Source organism: Coptis chinensis, chromosome 4, assembly GCF_015680905.1.
Source record: "Coptis chinensis isolate HL-2020 chromosome 4, ASM1568090v1, whole genome shotgun sequence".
NCBI lineage: Eukaryota > Viridiplantae > Streptophyta > Magnoliopsida > Ranunculales > Ranunculaceae > Coptis > Coptis chinensis.
Genome location: NC_141459.1, coordinates 96648863 through 96655128, shown reverse-complemented (window position 1 = coordinate 96655128; position 6266 = coordinate 96648863). Strand labels below are relative to the sequence as shown.

The window sequence follows — 6266 nt, the reverse complement described above, 5'->3', positions numbered from 1 at the left end:
AGATCAATAACATCCAATTCGGTCCGTACACCTAACAATCTCCACCTTGGATCGAAATTGGTCTAACCGAACCATCGGCTTTGTCTCACCAGTCAGGCATGACCAGGGCCAAGCCTAGGGACCACCCATGGTACCCTCACAGATGTCTCACCCAAGATTGATATTGTCCCCAACCTTAGCCTCACTTGGCCCAAACCTCAGTTAGACCTCATCTAAGGTGTGGGGTTCTATATTAACTGGAGTGTAGCTCTATTACTACTAGATGTGGGATCAACAAACTTCAATATCTCCTTACATGCATATCCCTTACCAGCAAAGACACCAACCTTGGTGATAATATATGTACAAATGAGAAATTAATCTCAAACAATTATATCTAGTCAATGAAAAAACTTTCAATGCCAACACCCAGTGCGACAACATATTGACTAGATAAATAACTAGAACATATAGACTTAGGTTTTAAATTTCCTTAAATTAAAAACCCTAGTATGTAATTTTATGTTGTAATTCATCTCACAATATAAAACAAAGAATTGCATAGATTTGGTAAAGAATACGATACCTATCCGATTGAAAAATCGGATTACCACGATTTTCGCTATTCGACGAAAATTAGCCCATAAAGATCTATAAACCTGAATCAGCTATGGACGAATTAGACTTCAAGCCATACACCGTTAGAAACATCTCTGAATTAGCATTCTAACGCAAAAAGCGGTTCGCAATTCTGACATTTGAGCAGAAAGTTATGGCGGTTTTCGTTGAGAGTGTCATAGTAGTCCGAATTTCGAAGTCGGAAAGAACAAAGTGGTTTGTCTCCCAAGCAGTCCCGGCCCTTCAGCTCTGGCAACTCAATAAGACAGGCGCACTCAACCACCACCACTCCAACTCGTTCAAGTAGCTTGATTGCGGCACACAAGATACCCCCAGTCGCAATGAGATCATCATTAAAAAGAGCACGTTCTCCTGGCTCCACAGCTCTTACATGCATCTCCATTATGTCTGTTCCATACTCGAGAGAATATTCTTTCAAGATAACTTCCCTTTCGAAGTCGGACTCATGAATTACAAAAGGAGAGATCCATTAGAGTAATCATTCAACAGAACATATATTGACCATATGATTTTAAGCTAATAACACGTTCAGTCCATATATAATATCACATAAACATCAGCACCTTGTTTACTTTCATTGAATCCTTCTTTGTTAATAAGAAAGAACCTACATGATTTTTTTCTTTGCTAATAAGAAAGAACCTACACGTTTAAAAATCATGTAGTTGTAGCAACTTTACACACAAAAATAAGCAAATTATTATGGTGTTCACAAGGTGGTCAGGAAGCATCTCAGCATGTGCATCGAAACTTTTTCGCTAACGAACAAAGATCATCACCAAATAAAGACATCTATAGTTTATAAACTTCGATCAAAATACTTATCACCGTCCGCAACAATTAGTAATAAAAGGATATTAAAGGATAACATATAGTATGCATGTAGTATGCTCAATAATCCCGTAATCATAACGAAATCTCATACCTCGTAATCGCTTACCCCATAAACGAAAACCGATAAACAAACCTTAACCTTTCTTCGTATTCATCGTCAAACAACCTTAAAATTGTTGGTAACAATTGCTGCAACAAGAACAAAACTGTGAATAAGAAGGTCGGCCGAGGCACGGATCAAACTTTTCTTTAAGGTTGTTTTGGCGTGTCGTTTCCTCTTTACGCAGACAAAGCGCGTTAACCTCCAGGATACAATAGCCAGATAGACTCTCCTTTGTTTACTGCAGATAAACCAAAGAAGAAAAGAATGACCACGATACTGAGCTTATGATAGCCCTCAACTTAGTATAGAAAATAGTTTTTCACATGTCATATTAGCTACTGCTCTAGGAGTATTTATAGAGGAAAAACATGGAACACTTAGTAGATCCGGATTGTAGGGAACTGCTTCAGTTTCCCGCTAAGGATTAGATTCTACAAGTCTATCACGCTTCTGTTTCCCAATCCATATCCAATTATGTTTCCAAACTTATCCGGAAACAGTTTAAAAAAAATGGTTTACCAAAAAGAAGATAAGGGATCAAAGAGAGCCCAAGCCCAAGCCCAAGTTCACCTTTTGTTTTATTCAAAATAACACAACAAATAGCATCTCCATACAAAACTTATATAGCATGGGCTTATCTAACCTTTGCTGAGCAGCCCCTCATAGATCTTTTGTATTCAAGTTGTTTCAATGAACGAAGTTTGCAATGATTCACACTATACAACTTCGTTCAAATTTCATATGCATGTGTTTACTTTCGGTGCACATAATATCTCAAATACACACAAAAAGTACAACTACGATTTATAAAAGAAAAAAGCGAGCAAACACACCCAATAATTTGCTGAGATAGGTTTATTGAAGGATTACACTTTGCAATTTGGAATGAAATACCTGTAGTAATTGATGATCAATCAATTAAGTATTGGAGAGAACACCTTTAAAAGTAACCGATCAACACCCATCTTGTTTTCAGTTTTTGCTAGAAGTAGAAAAGTAGAAGACTAATCATACCTTCAAGCCAATCAGAGGAGCAAGAGAAAGAAAGTGTTAGCTTTGATCAATACAACTTTTTGCCTGTATATGACGATAATAGATATTCCAAACTGAAGAGCAAGCTCAAAGCTATCCAACGAAGAAGGTATCCAAGATTTGGGGTACCAACTAAGTTTACCGGCCATATACCAGGTGAGCCAAGTGGACAACGAAAGCGTAATGACCTGCAAAAGTATAAGATATTATAAGATTCTAAATGGAGCAACACTGATTCAAAACAGATAGCAGACAAAATTATTCGTACCGTCTAACTAAACTCAGTAGGTCTATGAAAAAATTTCAACTTCACAATAAAGATTATTGATCCAATCCCCAAATGGTCCAACACTTGAGGAACACTGAATTGTAATATCGTATACAATAAGCTGTTAAAGAAAAAAATGGTCTGTTATCCTTTTAGTCTTTCCATTTACTGAAATGTATCAAAAAGTTAATTGGCTAAATTTATGCAAGAACAAATTTCTCGAACTTTGCTAAAAAAAAGGAAAAAGAAAAAGAGAAATCTCCAACAAACTGAAAGGGAAGAAGAAAATGGATAAAGTAAATACTAACCACAGGCACAAAAGACTTAGAAATAGGGTCAGCAAATTTCTAAACTGGAGCTTTGGCCACCTGTGCAGATTCCATAAGTCGAACAATCTGTGACATGGCACTTTTAGACCTAGCTCGTGTTGCTTGAACATGTAATACACCATTCTCATTCGAAGTCCCTCCAATCACTGCATCACCCTTTTTCTTTGCCACGGGTCGGGCTTCTCCTGTTATCATACTCTCTTTGACATGACTTTGTCCCCATGTAATAATTCCATTTGAAGCTATCTTTGTACCAGGAAGTACCTTAATTAAATCATTCTATCGTATTAATTGACTATCAACTTCTTCTTCATTTGTCACATTTCCCTCAATGTCAAGAGTTAACAACATACCTGTTTCGGGTGCCAAGTTCATAAGCTTTGGCAATGGCCTCCGACGTCTTTCTCTTGGCTAACTCTTCCAAGTATTTCCCAAGAAGAATAAATGATATAAGCATCGATCTGGTCTCAAAGAAATCCATGGACTTGAAATCATGAGAAGTTGATGCTCGTAGTACTGAATAGAAGGAGTAGAAGTATGCAACATTGGTTCCCAAGGCAATTAAAACATCCATATTTGCAGACCCATGCCGTAATACTTTGTAGGACCCATTGTAAAATCGTTGTCCACTGATGAATTGCACTGGAGTAGAGAGTATCCATCTTAAGAGCTCCCCAATACTCATCATATTCACTACTTTAGTGTATAGTCCATGCTTTATACATGAACACCATGGATGTGAGAAATACCGGAATCGTAGGAAAGATTTGTAATACTGTTTAATCTCTTCCTGCCTGTAACAAACTTTACCCTCTCCTTAAGGGTGCATCATTGCCGTAAAACGCCCGGATCCCGGCCCGTTGACTCAATCACCTAAATGAAATTTTTGGGTCATGTTTTCTCGGACTTATAAGAAAGGGAAACTTTATGAAGCATGGAATCAAATTCTATAGTTTCGACACCTGGTAATGCTTGAAGAGAATTTTTAACCATCCTCATTGACTGATCAGTGCACATTCCATCTATTTTGAGTTGTATCTTGCTTCGATCTTCCCCTGTTTGATATACACCCTAGTAGGCATATCTAAGTATCAATAAACTGAATTGAAGAAAGTAATTAGCTTTACATGAGCCACTCACCTATATTTCATATTCTTTCCTAGCACCATGTTGAAAAATGAGGTGGGCAGCTCATAATGTTGGGATTTTGGTGTTTCGATCTTGATGGCTATAGGAATATCCTGAAGAGCTGCAAAAAGCAGTACAATTTGAAGGCTGTCAAAAATGGTCTACCAGCATTACAAGAACAGCTTTGACATTCATTAGAGACAAACATGAAAGGTAATAAAAGAAATCTCTCCCAAAATGATCTTTCGTATAACCCAAATGACCAAATGGATGATGCAGAGGTTCGGTGGTGACCGTGAGCGAGCACCTAGGTGAATGACACTCTTTTGCCCACCTAAAAAGGTAATGGTATTTGGGGCCAACATTTAATATTCTGGAAAATATAGATTATCAGATCTTCCTTCATGCATAGCTTTAATATCCACCTTGACTATATACAAAAAAGCTACTTGGCAATGGGATCGTCACATCGGATGCATTTAGGATAGAGATAGAAAAAATGCTATACAACAAACAAATGTTGTCACAGATGAGTGGATAGTAGGAAGTCGAATCTTGGGATGAGCATAACCTAGCTCGAAGAGAGAGAGAGAGCCAGAGAGGTCATGAAGAAAACACTATCACCAGCCTGGAACACTAAGGTATTGGGTTAGGGGACCTACATAAGCATACATAGAAAAGACATTAAAAAGTTTGACTTATCTTTCCAGCCTCAAACAGGTGGGATAAGGACTTAAGGCCTTTGACGGAAAAACTTTCGTACACCAATTCAGTAGATATAGATGTTTTTTTTAAAAAAATCCTCATAAAACAAAAGACAATACTGGGATAGGCTATAACATGGGTGCAACATAATGTAACTTACAAGTTTATTGCATCTTGCTTCTCAGCATCCATGTAGGCGTTGCTGTAGCAGCGCTGAAGTGTTCTGAAGAGCTCTTGGGATTGGATTGCCGGTTTCCAATGACCTCTTCTCTCGAAAAATACCTGAAGGGTAGAAATAGCGAAAACTTCATACCATAACAAATATTTTAAAGGTAACAGTGCAACACGCACAAATTCAAAAACCAAAAATGGAATTGAGTAAGGAAAGAACTCAAACATACACAAACTCTATGCTATCACATATAATATTATTATGAGTAGGGGTGTATCTCCACCACACTTGATTGCACTAAAGCAAATCCAGTGAAATATTTTGGATATGGACAAAAATTTCTTTTAGGTTAAAGCTAAACCATCCATTCCCACTGGACCAGGAGACAAATAAATTTGATTAACTTAAAAGCACAAGTCTGCTAATATTTACAAGTATATGAAGAGAGATACCTTGTTGTGAGCGTGAGAACCGCCATACTGAGTGCAAGAGTGTCACCCATTGCCTCGTACAATCGCATCAAATCATCAGCTAATGGTAACCCAAATCACCGATTACCTCGTACATTGCTGCTGCTCCTGTGATTGTGACACGGCCAAGGCTGTGCTATTTGCCTTTTGTTCTTTGATTGTGCTGTTTATAATGTTGAAGGTGTTTTTATGCAATTTTTGCCTGCAGAGTCAAAGTTGGTCTGTTGCAGTTGATAGACATCACTATCTTGAGGTCAGAAAACAACATGCTTCTTTATGTAAGTTTCACATCTGATTTTCCTGTCACTGGAAATTCCAAAAGTTTTTTGCTTAAGCTTTTTGAATGATATCCAGTCTCTCCCCCACACACACACAACACACACACACACACAGAGAAACACTCCAAAATCAATACAGTTCGACAAACTTTATGCAGCTACACCTGCAGTGAGGGCATCACATGAATTAAGAACATAAAATGGCTATTGAGTAGATAGATAACAGGACGATTGGGGAAAAAAATTAAAGATAACACATATTATGTCTTGAATTTATAGCCAACACTCGTCACCATGAACATAGAAAAAGGGTGAAAGCATGTAAAACG

The 6266-nt window shown here is 37.7% G+C and overlaps 1 long non-coding RNA gene across 4 annotated transcripts; it reads right to left on the bottom strand.

The window, feature by feature from the left end:
• Positions 1 to 2346: 2346 nt before the first annotated feature.
• LOC147505955 (uncharacterized) lies at positions 2347 to 5990 on the bottom strand. 4 transcript variants are annotated; one of them, XR_015220720.1, is made up of 8 exons: positions 5419 to 5549; positions 5178 to 5299; positions 4325 to 4433; positions 4147 to 4255; positions 3538 to 4057; positions 3164 to 3448; positions 2856 to 2976; positions 2347 to 2775 (listed from the first exon to the last, which is right to left on the bottom strand). It is a non-coding gene; the product is annotated as an uncharacterized LOC147505955 (long non-coding RNA). The 4 variants fall into 4 exon arrangements; XR_015220719.1 differs by lacking the exons at positions 2856 to 2976; positions 5419 to 5549 and adding an exon at positions 5642 to 5990; XR_015220718.1 differs by lacking the exon at positions 2856 to 2976.
• Between the last annotated feature and the right edge of the window lie 276 nt (positions 5991 to 6266).